Here is a 14,108-nt window from a genome sequence, read left to right on the forward strand (position 1 = left end):
AATACCAGTAATAGGAAGAGCTGGGACTTGGTACTAAAAAATTTTACTGAACCCAACTGCAGCATTTTAAAATCACTTCTCTTACAATCTGAGACAAATTAGAGTGCATCACATCAGTAAGGCAAGAATTACACTGACGAAAACGATGGTAGTCATGGCACCTGCTATCACAATGCAAGACATGACTGTCTATTCGTCTTTACTGTTGTGTATAATGTTCAGACACAGACACAACAGTTCAATTTTGTTTTAGTATACAGTTTTCTCAAGCACGTTAATGAGGAAACGTGACAGCATGTTAATCCTTACTACATCTCTGCCTTCATTGGCTGTGGTTTAGCTTGGTGTTTAGTCAGAGTTCTGACACACTGCACAAGACCACTACAGTATGTGTCCCTTTCTTGTGGTTGTGTCACACTGAACCACTCAAAGTCTTGTACAACACACACCTCTCTCTGTCTCCGTTGCTTTTTCCTGCCACACTGTGATATTTGTCACTTTAAATCATATTCATGGAGCTCACTGGGGTGTCAGCTCATCACAGCCACCACTGTGCCCGACTTGTAATTCAGATGTCATGCAGAAAGCTTAAAGTTATGACTCACAACATCCCTGCCACTGATTGCTGTCTGCGTTCACTTCATGAATGCTTTGACATTTGTTACTCTGAACACTAACTGGACTCTGCTCAGTATATACTGCATACTGAACTCAGGTTGCCACTTAGTATACAAGACAGTTTGCTAGGTTTCTTTTAAAGGCCCTAATAGGCACTTGGCTGAAAATACATCTGCTCAGGAGTTTGTGGGAGTTGTGACAGTAACCAAATGACCCGCCATTTTGTCAGGTCAGTTTCATGTTACTCAGCTGTGCAATTGAGATCAGAGCTGTTACACAAGCCCTGATGGGAAGACTCTCTCACTGGTTGACAAGCAGGCATGATGTTGTGGGTGGGCCTGATGGGCCTGAGCCCACCCCCTTGTTTCCTGTTCTATAAAGTAAAATTTGTTATGGCAGAACAGGCAGCAATTTATAAATCGCCTAGGAGTAGCTGTGCAGAATGTGTGTATCTGTGGTTTAGAATGCAGATGTAGTCACTGTCTAAATTCATATCTGAAAATGCATTTCTTATTAAGACCAGAAGAGCCGAGAAAACAATAAAGGCAGGATGAGAGGTACATCTACAAATTCCTTCTTGACTTCATTGTCTCTATATTGTGTTGTAAGCATATAGGTTGTTTCTCTCAGTGTGTCGCTCTCCCTGCTAAAAATTAGTCTGGCTCACTCAACAGTCAACTCTGTCTCTCTCCCTGCAATCAAATATCACATGTGCCTCCTGTAATAAAGAAATAAATGAAGACTTTAGGTAAAAATAAACTATTGCAGCAATGAAAATGTCTTAGAGAGAGATTTAAAAGGTGTCACATTCAGTATAGTATCAGTTATTTCTGTTTAAACAAGACTGCCAGTTGAAAAATGTCAAACAAAGGCAAACAGTATTAACTGCTGTAATTAAAAGGTCCATCTAAACTTTAAATGCTGGTGACATGGTGTCAAGGAAAAATGGATAAATAATCACAGCAAGTATTCAGCATTGGATTTATCATTATAGATTTTTATGCACTATGGATAAGACACTGCAGTGCCAGGCTGGATCACAAAGCTTCTCAAAGGGGTATGGTTGCATAGGAGCCCCATAAACAACACAGTGGTTTTTATAGCTTTTCCTGTTTAGCCTCAAGTCCTTACTTCACTTTTCCAGCACTTGGAAAATAATGGACGAGACATTTTGTTCCTGAGAAGGTGCAGTTTATTAACTGATATGCTGTAGCCTTGCCTGTACATTTACTGACTACTTACTGCTTCCATTTTCCTCTCCTCTGCACTCTTTTCTGCTGCTCAGCGGTCACTCTGCCTCACTCACATATTCACATACTCACTTCCTGCCATACTGTGAAGGAGCCAAGTTACTCTTATCACTGGGAGGCTTTCAGTGCAGTCACTGCTTTTTCTTGGTTTTCAATGTATTTATACTAGTTGAAACAGATCTGGTTTTTATGTTCACAGACTTTCAATATACCACAGAGTTTCTCTGCAGCAGTAATACGGACATTTTATGGTTTGGAAATTTAAAAAAAAAAAAAAACACGCATTGTCACTTCTTTGACCTTCTTTCCATTACAGACCAACAATGGGTGGATGTGCTGAATGCTGTCACAACCATTTTCAACATCCTTATACTAATTGAAGTATCAGAACATAAAGTATGATGGACATGGAAGTTAAGTCACAGAACAAAATAAAAATCCACAGTGCTTTGAACATTTTGGACTGAACCAACCAACAGGCAGTTTGCGGCTCTCTCTCTATCGTTTTCTGTGCTTTGACATCCCTGTAGGTCCCTTCTCTTTGTGGCTTGCTACAATGAGGAAGAAATCAAATTAGGGCAAAAGTTCTCCTGTGCCTTGTTTAGTATCGTGGACCACACCTACACACCTACATGCACACCCCCTAATTTAACCATACTGATTTCAAAAAGGAAAGGAAAAAAAGAAAATAAATCTTACAAAAATTTTGTAAGAATTGAATGGCTGAGTGCACTTGCTCACAAATTGATAGTGTGTCTATATAACCACACCACAATGAGGATATCTGCTGAAACAATTTAGAATTTATGTTATTTCTTTTGCGCAGTTTCTATTATTGAACAAATCAACAGAAATGGGAATGCTTCAATCCTTCAATCCAAGTTGACGCAACAGGACAGAGAAACGGTAGAATATAGAAGTCAAGGCAAATCCATTTTCTGATGATCGTTTTCTTTCTTTTTTCTTTATACAGTAAGAATACTGCTTGTGGGATATTGCATTAGTATCATATGATAGTCAAGAAAAAGATGTGAATGTGTGTGGTGGTGGTGAAGGTGGTGGTGAGTGTGGGGCTGCAGGTGGGGTATGGCTCTCCTTTAACCACATTGCTTTTGTTAAACTCTCTTCACGCTCCATGTGGCGCCGGGTACTGAGGTAATTTCACACCTGACCGGCCTTTCGTAGGCTCCGCCAACTGGTGCCGGGCACCCGGGCGGGGTTGTCATGGAAACAAGGTGGAAGCTACTGCAAGTGTCAGTCCATTAAGTGACTGTTTAACATGGAGCGAAGCACGGTGTGTCTCATCTGTTGATGATTTGACTCCCTGGGCAGTTGGAAAATATGTCATTATCACAGGTGTCTGAACAGGCAACGTGGAGCTCAAGTATTTTATTAACTGCAGGCTGAGTCACTGTGGGGTCACACGTAAAAGGATTTATGTATGTGCTGAGGACATGATTGAGTGTGGATGGGACACAGCAGAGAGATGCCCACACACTAATCCTTCCCTTGAACAGCGTCAAAAGAGCTGTGCACTTAAAAGTAATGAGTGTTGTTTCATGTAAATATGACTACCTTACTTAGAGAATTTACAGTCTTTCATGTTGCTTACTGTTCAACTATGGTAAAATATTTAAAGGACAGCCATATCATCTGCATTTATGTCATCACAGTAGCTGTCGCTCATTTTCTGTGTGTGTGGACACATATTTCTGTAGTTATGGGGGACAAAGATCTGTTTACACATTCACATTATGAAGTCCCCACTACGTAAATCATTAAATATTAGGGTAAAGACTTTGAGGTTAGGTTGAGGTTAAGGTATAGGTTAGGATTAGGCAAGTAATATTTATTGTTATGGTTAGGTGGTGTTTAAGCCTTCGAGAAATCAATGTAAGACTATGTAATGTCCCTCAAAAGTGGTGGAAACAAGACTAGGTGTATGTGTGTGTGTGTGTGTGATTGTGAGCCAGGCCTTTTGGTCCAACATCAGTGTGTGACCTCACAAATGCTCTATTGCATGAATGGGCACAAATTCCCACAGAAACACTCCAACATGTTGTGAAATGCTGTTATAGATGCAAACGGAGGGTTCAAATCCATATTAATGTCTGTGTATTTACAGTGTGATGTCATTAAAAAGGAGATAGCACGATATTAGTCCAGCAGTGGAAAATGCTCCATTGTCACAATTCCATTTTCCACAAGAATAGTAATATAAAGGTGCAGATAGGTGGAGCAAAAAGTACACAAAGTAAAAATATGGGGATATTTCACTTTTTTAAGAAACTATACAAAAACACAATATTTACAGTATTCACTATTTTTAAAACATTGGCAGAAGAAAAATCACTGTATTGCGCTAGCAGATGGAGGATTATTGCACAGTGAACTACTGAGATTCCGTTTGTTGTGGAGTGCATGGGGTCAGTGCTGCCACTGAAGGAGCTGCCCAGTGCCGTCAGAGTCTCATGCGGTGGTGGGAGTCGCTCTCCAGCAGAGAGGATAGTTTGACTATCATCCTCCCAGCACCTGCACTAGGTCGAGGAGGCTCCCTAAGACAGTGCTGGCCTTCCTAATGATTTTGTCCAGTATCTTCCTGTCTGTGGTGGAAATGCTGCTGCCTCAGCAGACCACTCCTTAGAAAAGGGCCGATGCCACAAGCGTTGAAAAAGGTCCTGAGGAGGGCCCCCTGCACTCCAAAGGCCCTAAGTCTCTTCAGTACAGTCTGCTCTGGCTGTTTCTGTGCAGTGCAGTGGAGTTGTCTGTCCACTCCAATTAGCTGATGAGGTAAATACCCAGGTATTTATAAGAGTCCACCGTCTCAATGTCCATTCCTGGGATGGTCACTGGTGTTGGGTGTGAGTGTCAAGCCTACAGGAATCCAGCACCAGCTCCTTTGTTTTGCCCACACTAATCTGCATGCAGATCCACTAGAACCAGTCCTCAAAGTTCTGGATCATTTCTCTGTATTCTGCATCATTTTCGGCAGTTATGAGGCCAACAGTCAAAGCATCAACAAGGAACTTCTGCAGGTAACGGCTAGTTGACTTGTGTCTGAAGTTCGCAGTATAGAGGGTGAAAAGGAACAGAGACAGGATGGGTCCATCGATGGGTTCACCAAAATGGCGAAGCTGTACGAGGACCAGCCTCTCCAGAGCCTTCATGATGCGGGATGTCAGTGCCCCCGGCCTTTAGCTGTTGGGTTGTGGTGTCTTCAGCATCAGTAACACACTGGATCTTTTCCTCAGCTCTCTTCAGCTTCAGGTTCATGGTGAAGATGTATTCCACTATCCCACATAACTGGTCTGTGCAAGACTTGAGGAGCCTGGAGCTGATGCTATCTGGGCCTGCAGCCTTCCTTGCCTTTATTCTACCAAGCTCAGCTCTCAGGAACATGTTGAAGCAAGGGGGTTGTGTGCTGGAGGGAGTTAGAGTAGGGTGTATGGCAGAGTCTCTGTTGGTGTAGTGATCAAGTTTTCCAATTTTGTCTATACTGTGTATGAAGCTTATGCTCTATAAAGCAAAATTTGACTATGAAGACTTGACATTTGACATTGTGGAAATTATGTCAATATGTAATTTAAATGTGTCCTGTAGCAGCTAAACCAACACTTAAATCCACTGCTGCACAGAGAGGGTAATTGATGTGCTCGCTGTAGCACCACTCAGCAGCATCTGTCCAAATAATATGTAAGCTTCTTGAGAGTGTCATTATGAAATGTTTCTGAACTGGAATGATATGCTTCAAGTCTTATTATCGCCAGTTAACGCCAGTCCTATCCTTGAAAGGTGTTTGTAAAGGTCCTATATCATTTAGTCAAGTCAGCTGTGTTGATAATGTGGTGGTGGCAAAGATAAAATCATCACCTAGGAGCCAATCTACTCAACTGTCACGTCTACTCAAACTCCAAAGGACTGGGGTCTTTCAGCATCCACAGTGGATGCGCGAGGAGCTCTGTTGATAAAGAATGTGAATAAAGCTGCTGGACTTTATAGCATTCCTGGCTGTGCACTAAGAACATGTGCTAACCAGTTATCTGCCAGTATGCAGCCACCATTGTACCTGTGCCTAAAAAGTCTTAAGTGTCTAGTCTAAATGGTTTTCAAGCTGTGGTATTCAATCGCAATATGATGAAGTGCTTTTAGAAACTGGTTTGCGAGCTACTCAAAGACTACATCCCAAAAAGTCTGAGCCCTCACCAGTTTTCAGTCAGAACAAGCGGATTCACACAAGCCCACTGTCCTCAATGTAGTCTTCGGTCTTCATACAACTTGAAAATAACACGTGGATTTGATTTCAACTCAGCATTCAAAACAATCTTGCACATGAAATTGATTTGTCTCAAAGAAGTTGCTGAGCCTTATTAGTTAGGCCAACTGCAGTTGGAGTGAGGCCCAGTTCTTGTGGAGTGAGGCCAAGGTCTGATTAATGCAGCCAGTCACTGTTCTTAGGAGAGTGATTGATACTTGAAAGTGGCAGGGTCTTACCAACTGGTGATGGAGAAAGTGAGCATGAACTCAACTGTGGCACTGTAGAATCACACCATTGTTGACTTTGGCAGGTTGAACTTCTTCAGATGCCACAGGGGAGTACATCTGTTGGCGAGTTGTGTTAGTAAGAGAGATGATGTTCAGCTGCCACTTGAGGTCCTGATGATGATGGAAGACTGGAGCTGTAGCTGGAGGCTGGAGGTGTACAGGGAGAGGAGTGGTGATCCAGTACTGTTGATCTGAGAAGAGGAGCCTGTTTCCTCGGCTCCACGTGCTTCCTCTTGTCAGACAGGAAATCTGTCATCCATGGGCAGGTGGAGTCAGGTACGCTCATCTGGGAGAACTTGCCTGGTGGCAGAGGCATGATGATTGTGTCAAAGTCAGACATAAATTCTTGAGGAGTTCGGGTGCTAGAGGATGCAGTTGAGGTCCATGTTGACAGCATCAACTACAGTTCTGTGGGCTCTGTAGGCTAACTGTGGAGGGTTCATGAGTGGTCAGTGGTTATTTTGAGGAGGAAGAACAGGTCAAGGTGCTCATATGACTTTACTATCACAGATGTCAAATGCATGTTGTCTGTAGACTATAAATGCAGTCTGATCAAAACATCATCTTGTTAAAGAGACTGATGAAATCACTCCTGTGACTGTTTCATTTTTTAAAATGCTGTTATGTCCACTACTGAAGATGAATACTGCCTTACACCCACTGTGAAACTATTTCCCATTTTACATAGCCTATTCAAATTGGGATTTTTGTTCATTATTTTGCTTTGCTGTTCTGTATAAGATGTGTTATATGTAACAGGCTAGTAGTAACAGAGCTACAGGTGAGGTGGCAGGATGGGATATGCTGTACACTGCTGCACACATTGCTGTGTTATTTATCTAAAAAGCATACACTGGGACAGCATTACACCTGCATTGTTTGGTTCAATGTAAAAAAGCAAATCCAGCATAACAGCGGGTCTTCGTTGTGGCAGTACTGCAGGTTCTCTGTGTAAAAAGGGCTTATCTGGGGCCACATTGGCTTCCATTCGGTGATCACTTCCCTCCATCCACTATGTTAAAAATTGGTTCTGTCATCTAGTTTCCGACTCTGAGGACCTCTTGTTTAGTTAAAGTTTACAATGGGTCGGCTTCAGTAAACCAGCTTTACGGCAGAATATGTAAACTGTAAAAACTGTCAAACCATTCCTGCAGCCACAATTCCACACTGTATTCTTACCAATTTACCAAGAATGAGTGGGTTTCATATTCAAAATCTGGGCACTGTTTCTTAATCTTGAGATCACATTGCTTCTGAATTGGTCAGTGAGCTACTTAACCTTCCCCTGACCCGCTGAGCTTGTGCCAGGTTTTACTGAGCACGTGTTTCCTTCACTGATAGGAATTTGCTTTCATTTCATTCATATTTAATCCATTAATAAAAAAACTTAACTCTTATAATACATTCACGAGGAGTACCTTCAGTAGATTCACAGATCAGAAGGAAGGAAAAATACATTTTTATAATGAATATAGAACATCAAGAATACATTAACTCACAATAGTTTCTGTAAAATTAGGTAATTGGCAACATAACTCGGGGAGATAAAGGAAAGAACATTGCAGTAGCTTACAGTACATCTAATAGAATAAGTGAATGGCATTCAGATTGCCAAGCCAAGGCTCCTTCTTTAAACAAGATACTCAGCTTGGACATCTGCATTGTCTACATTTCATTATTCTCATGTGAGGAAACAGTGCTCCTCCTGCCAAACAAGCTTGAAATGTCATTAAAGCAGTGAAGCCCCAGGACAGCTTCATTTCCTCATCTAAGTAGGAGCCATATGGAACTGGATTAGTGCCAGGCCTGATTTTACAGATACTTTTATTGCATCTCAAATTATTTATTAACACACATTTTAGTGAAGAACATCTCTGATGTTGAATTCATTGCATTTTCAGAAAAGGTTGTCGAAAAATAATGATTAAAATATGTTGACTTTCACAGTTATGAGGATGGAAGGCAAGGCAAAAGGTAGAGAGACAATAGCTGAGTTGAGCAGGACAGGCAGACAAGGGTGTGAATGTGGCTGGCTGAGGTTAAGCTTGGGGTTTCTGGTAAGATAGTGGGAAAAGCAGATAGGCAGGGGGGACCAGGGGGTAGTGATCTGAGAAGCACAAGGAAAAACTGTAAGTACAAGTAATGCAAATACCATCAAGAATAACCCAGCTATTGCCTAGCAGTAAAGAGTGCTACCTCTGTCGTCAGAACAATGATCTGTTGATGAGTGGATGAAGAACTGGAGTAGATATATGGTCCAGTTGATGAGCAGATGGAAGGCAAAGTGTAGGCTGAGCAGATGATGTCAGAACCACAATCAGGAAGGACATGGGGGCATGCCAAGGAAGTATGCCAGATCACACCACACACACACACACACACACACACACACACACACAGAGAATAAAAAGGGGTCACAGGGGAAAAGAAAAGGTTAGCAAGAATATGATACAGATAATTGCAATTACACTAAAGACAATAGTATTGGGCCGCATGACCATTACACCAGCGGGGACTTAAGCATTGCATTTTACGTGCATGGATATTGGTGTGGAGTTGTCTCTTCCTTTGCAGCTGTGTTAGCTTCGGCTCTTGTTTCTGTGGGGCATTTTACCCATTCATGAAGTGAAACATTTGTGGGGTTGGGCCCTGGTACTGGATAAAGACGTCTGGCTTACGTTTTCCATTCAGGCTCATCCAGAGGGGTTCAGGTCAGGGCTCTGTGTGGGCCAGTCAGGTTCTTCCACATCAAACTCATCCAACCATGTCTTTATGGAGCTTTGCTTTGTGCACTGGGGCACAGTCATGCTGGAATAGAAAAGGGCCTTCAACAAACTGTTGCCACAAAGTTGGAAGCATAGCATTGTCCAAAATGTCTTGGTATGCTGAAGCATTAAGATTTCCCTTCAGTGGAAGTCAGGGGCCGAGCGCAACCCTGAAAAGCAGCCCCATCCTGATACTTTTGACAATATAATGTATATGTATTTGGTGTGACAAATAAACAACATATACTGGCATATGATCATACTATAAATGAAGAAATGAATTACTTGAACTACTTGAAAGTAGCTGTAAATGAAAACCAAAGTAAAGGAATGACGTTGTGCTGGTGAAAGACAAAGTAGCACCAATTGAAGAAAACCAAGGAAAGAGGAATGAGGTGATCCATTCACCCATCTTCTTCCAGTTATCCAGGGTCAAGTCATGTTGGCAGCAGGCTAAGAAGAGTATTGTACATGGGCATTCCCAGGCGAGATGAAAAATGTAGCCCTTCCATTGAGTTCTGAGCATAACCCAGGGTCTCTTCCCAGCTGGACATCTCCATAAAACCTCTAAACAAAAAGGTGCCCAGGAGGTATCCCAGTCATTCAAACCACCTCAGCTGGCTCCTTTGAAAGCATAGTAGAAGCAGCTGTACTCTGAGCTCCTCACCTCTCCCTAAGACTTAACCCAGCCACCCTACAGAGGTATTTGTATTTGCAATCCTTTTTTGGTCACTATCCACATCTATATAGATCGATTGGCAAATTTAGAGCTTTTTAAAGCTTCTTACAACCCATTTTATGGTCTATTGTCAATGAGACACAGAAGTACTGCAATGGATTCCACAAATTCCTCTACAGCCTAAACACATTGGAAATGTTCCCTGATTTGATGCCCTTATCACCAGGATGACACTTGACACCATTTGTCTCAAGGGGCATCAAGTGTCACAAATCCCTTGGAAAACAGATCAGGTTTACAGAACTTGTATCATACAATGTCTTGATGCACCTGGACACATTGCCAGTGATGTACCTGGGGTCATCAGTGGTTTCCGGGTCTTTTAACATTCAGACACCGTAGCTCAGGCGACCCAGGTGGGGTTGATCAAGCCCCAACCCCACAGTCCAGGCAGCGCTACCCTGGTCACAGCTCTCCTCCCATCATCCACAGCCACCAAAAAAAAAAAAAAATCATGGTTTGCATTGAAGTGAAGGCTTAGGTTAGGCATCACGATTAACAGTGAAAACAACTTGGTTAAGGTTATTAGACAATCTTGGTCATGCTTAAAAAAAATATTGTCAACGGTCAATAGGAATGAGGAAACAAACCTATTGAATCCACTTTAATTACAGCCACTAAAAGACACTGTCAATCCAGTGTGAGAAAAATTGCTGCAGGGTTCTTAATCGCAATAAAAAGTAGGCATTTTCTCTAATGTGCAACTGGAATCTTACATGAAAACCTTATCTACATGTGCCAAAACTGCTTAATCCTTATTCTGATTCTGTATTGTTCTCAGGATTAAGTAGTCTACAGTCAAAAGCCATGTGACATGCCCTATACATGTTCGAACACATGCACAGTTCTGGCATCAAGGCTTGTAGAGCCCATCATAGACTGGCCTTTCTGTTTGGGACTGCAAAATGGAGACCCCAAACAGATAAACCAGAACATTCATCCATTCATTCCTCACAACAACATTTCAGTTAATTTTCATGGTTGTTAAACATATTCTAGATCAGCAGTTCTTACATTCATCAGTATCAGCTGCTTAATGTCTGACTCTTAAAACAATTCTTTAATTGTAACTTAACAATTAAAGATAAAAATCTTTAATTGTTAGTTAACGGTTACATTTTTTGAGTTGTTTTTACTTTATTCAAAAGCAGACAGTATGGAGATAAAAAAAATAAGTGAAAGGGGCATGTCTCCAAGTCACACAAAGGAGAATCCACAGTAGAGACACTGACATGAGGGATAAGGTGAACAAAAGGAACAGAAGCAAACAAAAGTTGGGAATCCAGAAAAGAAAAATGCAGACAAAGAATAATCCAAATGGCAAAGAAAATGTGGGGAATACAGAGAAAGACAGAACAACACAACACAATTCAGGGATTGCATTAAACTAGGAGGAAGAAAACAGATGCACTGAACAAAGGAAACATACACAAACTGACAACACTCACAAGGAGAGCAGAGGTATAAATAGGTAAGGTAACAAGACACAGGTGAAACTAATTAGGGGAAAAGCAAACAATCAAAAAAAGAGAAAAACAGACAAAGACAGGAAATGGAAAGTTTGACAAGACACATGGGAAGAAAAACTACAAAATAAAACAGGAAACTAACTAAATTTCATGACATGACAGCATGAAAAGCACTGAAAGGGGCTATCACAGTATACTGTACCACTAAGCCTTCTCAGTGCCCCCACATGTTTATATTTGACTACATTTTTTTTTGTTGATACACTATATAGAGAAAAGTATCCAGACACACTTGTGACAGACACCTGTTTTTCAGGGTTTGGGCTCGGCCTCTCACTTCCAGTGAAGGGAAATCTTAATGCTTCAGCACACCAAGACATTTTGGACAATGCTATGCTTCCAACTTTGTGGCAACAGTTTGTTGAAGGCCCTTTTCTATTCCAGCATGACTGTGCCCCAGTGCACAAAGCAAAGCTCCATAAAGACATGGTTGGATGAGTTTGGTGTGGAAGAACTTGACTGGCCCACACAGAGCCCTGACCTCAACCCCATCCAACACCTTTGGGATGAACTGGAACGGAGATTGTGAGCCAGGCCTTTTGGTCCAACATCAGTGTGTGACCTCACAAATGCTCTACTGCATGAATGGGCACAAATTCCCACAGAAACACTTGTGGAAAGTCGTCCCAGAAGAGTGGAAGCTGTTAGAGCTGCAAGGGGGGGACAACTACAGATTAATGTGTATGTATGTAGAATATGATGTAATTAAAGTCCCTGTTGGTGTAATTGTCAGCTGTCCCAATACTTTTGACTGTATAGTGTATGTTGTATATGGAAACGTAACCACTGTTTTCCTTATCAACTCAGTCATTACTTTCACACTGGTTGAAAGGCTTCTCTATAGATCCTTCTGGGGCTAGAGATGTGTCGTGGTGGTGAAGGGTGTCCGTTTTCTTCCTCCTCAGTACTCCGAATAGACACAGCAGGAGCAAGCACAGGCCTCCTGCACATTCTATGATGAAAACCCTTTTTTTTTTTTTTACAAATAATAAATCCATACATAGAGAAGCATGAAGCCCATTATCTGGCAGCCTGCGGGCCTGCTAGCTTTATGATTGCGGGTTACAGGCAGTAGCAGCAGGCACTGGGTGGCTACCTCCCCAGATGTGGCTTCTTGAGGGCATATGTGTGTGATTCTTTTAACAGATCAAACACTTCCACCTCAAAGATCTGCTACCATTCTCTTGAAATGTAAAACCCACAGCTGAGCCATATGTATGTTTAATAGGCTTAGGGCACATGTGGTCAACGTGGTGGGCGAACAGAGACTAGGAGATTGGGAGGGTTTTTATGAATTCAAATCATTCAAATGACCACAATGAGTGCAGTGTATAGTGCAAGTGAGCTTGTAATATTAATTTGATGTAAATGATATAAATGTAATATTTACTAAATTCTCACATTATTCACATATGTGAACTATCTCTTCACCAACTAAGACTTATGAAAGCTTGTGGAAGCATGAACTGTGTCAGTCCTTTCTGTGTTCAGGCCAGGTGAAGTTTCTCGTGGTAGGGCTGAGTGGGGAACAGTGTGGCAAAACTGCATATTTACTTTCAGGAAAATAAAGGTGACGTATGTTTGTTTTCACATGGGATGTGAATGCTGGTCTCCTTGGCAAAAGTCATGTGCTTGATGCACACGTGTACCTTGTGCATCTGAATGAGACGCTAAGGGGTGTATCAAAAGACAGTATATAATGCCATGGGAATGAGATACCTTTTTTCAAATACCTTTAAATGTGGAAGTGGCTATCTGTATAAACTCAAGACAATTGGCTGTGATTTTTAAAGCAATTTTGGTGTGAAGTAAAACCAAAAGATGTCTTACTAACATAAACATAAACAGTAAAAATACTGACACTAAATGGTGCTGGTGCTGTTGTGATTTTTTTTTTTTTTTTTTTTTTTTTTAGGTTTTTGTTGTTAAATGAAACAGTGTGTCTTCAGGTTCTCAATCAGATTCAATCAGGACAGGGGCATACCAACGCCTATTCTTCCAGCTCCACTAAATGACACTTGATACAGACACAAGCTTGCTACCAAAAAACCAAGATTAGCTACCAAAAGCTACTTTTTTTTTTTTAAGGTTAAGTTTTCTCATTTTTTAAAGCTGTTTGAATTGATTACTATTGTGAATAACTTCTGCAAGCAAAGTATCTTTTAAGGTAGGAAGGGTTAGTAGTACCCAAGATAATAATAAGTTGTGGAATCTGTTTTATGAATTTTTACTAGATGGATTTTCATTTAAGAACACTTTGAAAACATCGAGTCCGTAAAACTTTTCATTCCTCAGCTTTACTACTGTAATCTGTAGCAAAGAATGTATTGTACTGTCTGCATTACATAAAGCTAGATATATGGGTGCCTTCCACAGTATGAAAGAGATGGTTTCACAATAGCATCACTGAGTGGATCCCATTTAGTTTACACTTATAGATAGTGACAGAGATGTGTGGAATGAAATAGTCGATTACAACTTGTTGGAATCCGAGAAGTAGAAAAAATCTGACATTCTGCAAAGGAAGAAAAGCAGAAAAATAAATTCTATAAATTTCTTTAACCCCTGATCTCTAATAATCTGGAAAAGTTGGTTTGTGTTAGTTTGAAATGTCTCTTGGGATCATGAAGGTCTTCTGAGACTTTATGTTTGTTTGATTTTTTTC

General features: G+C 41.2%; 1 long non-coding RNA gene across 1 annotated transcript; it reads right to left on the bottom strand.

Moving 5' to 3' along the window:
* Nucleotides 1-7,709: 7,709 nt before the first annotated feature.
* LOC124068335 lies at nt 7,710-9,115 on the bottom strand. Its single transcript, XR_006844903.1, has 3 exons — nt 8,945-9,115; nt 8,607-8,701; nt 7,710-8,517 (listed from the first exon to the last, which is right to left on the bottom strand). It is a non-coding gene; the product is annotated as an uncharacterized LOC124068335 (long non-coding RNA).
* Nucleotides 9,116-14,108: the final 4,993 nt, after the last annotated feature.

This window comes from Scatophagus argus, chromosome 12 (genome assembly GCF_020382885.2).
Source record: "Scatophagus argus isolate fScaArg1 chromosome 12, fScaArg1.pri, whole genome shotgun sequence".
Lineage (NCBI taxonomy): Eukaryota > Metazoa > Chordata > Actinopteri > Scatophagidae > Scatophagus > Scatophagus argus.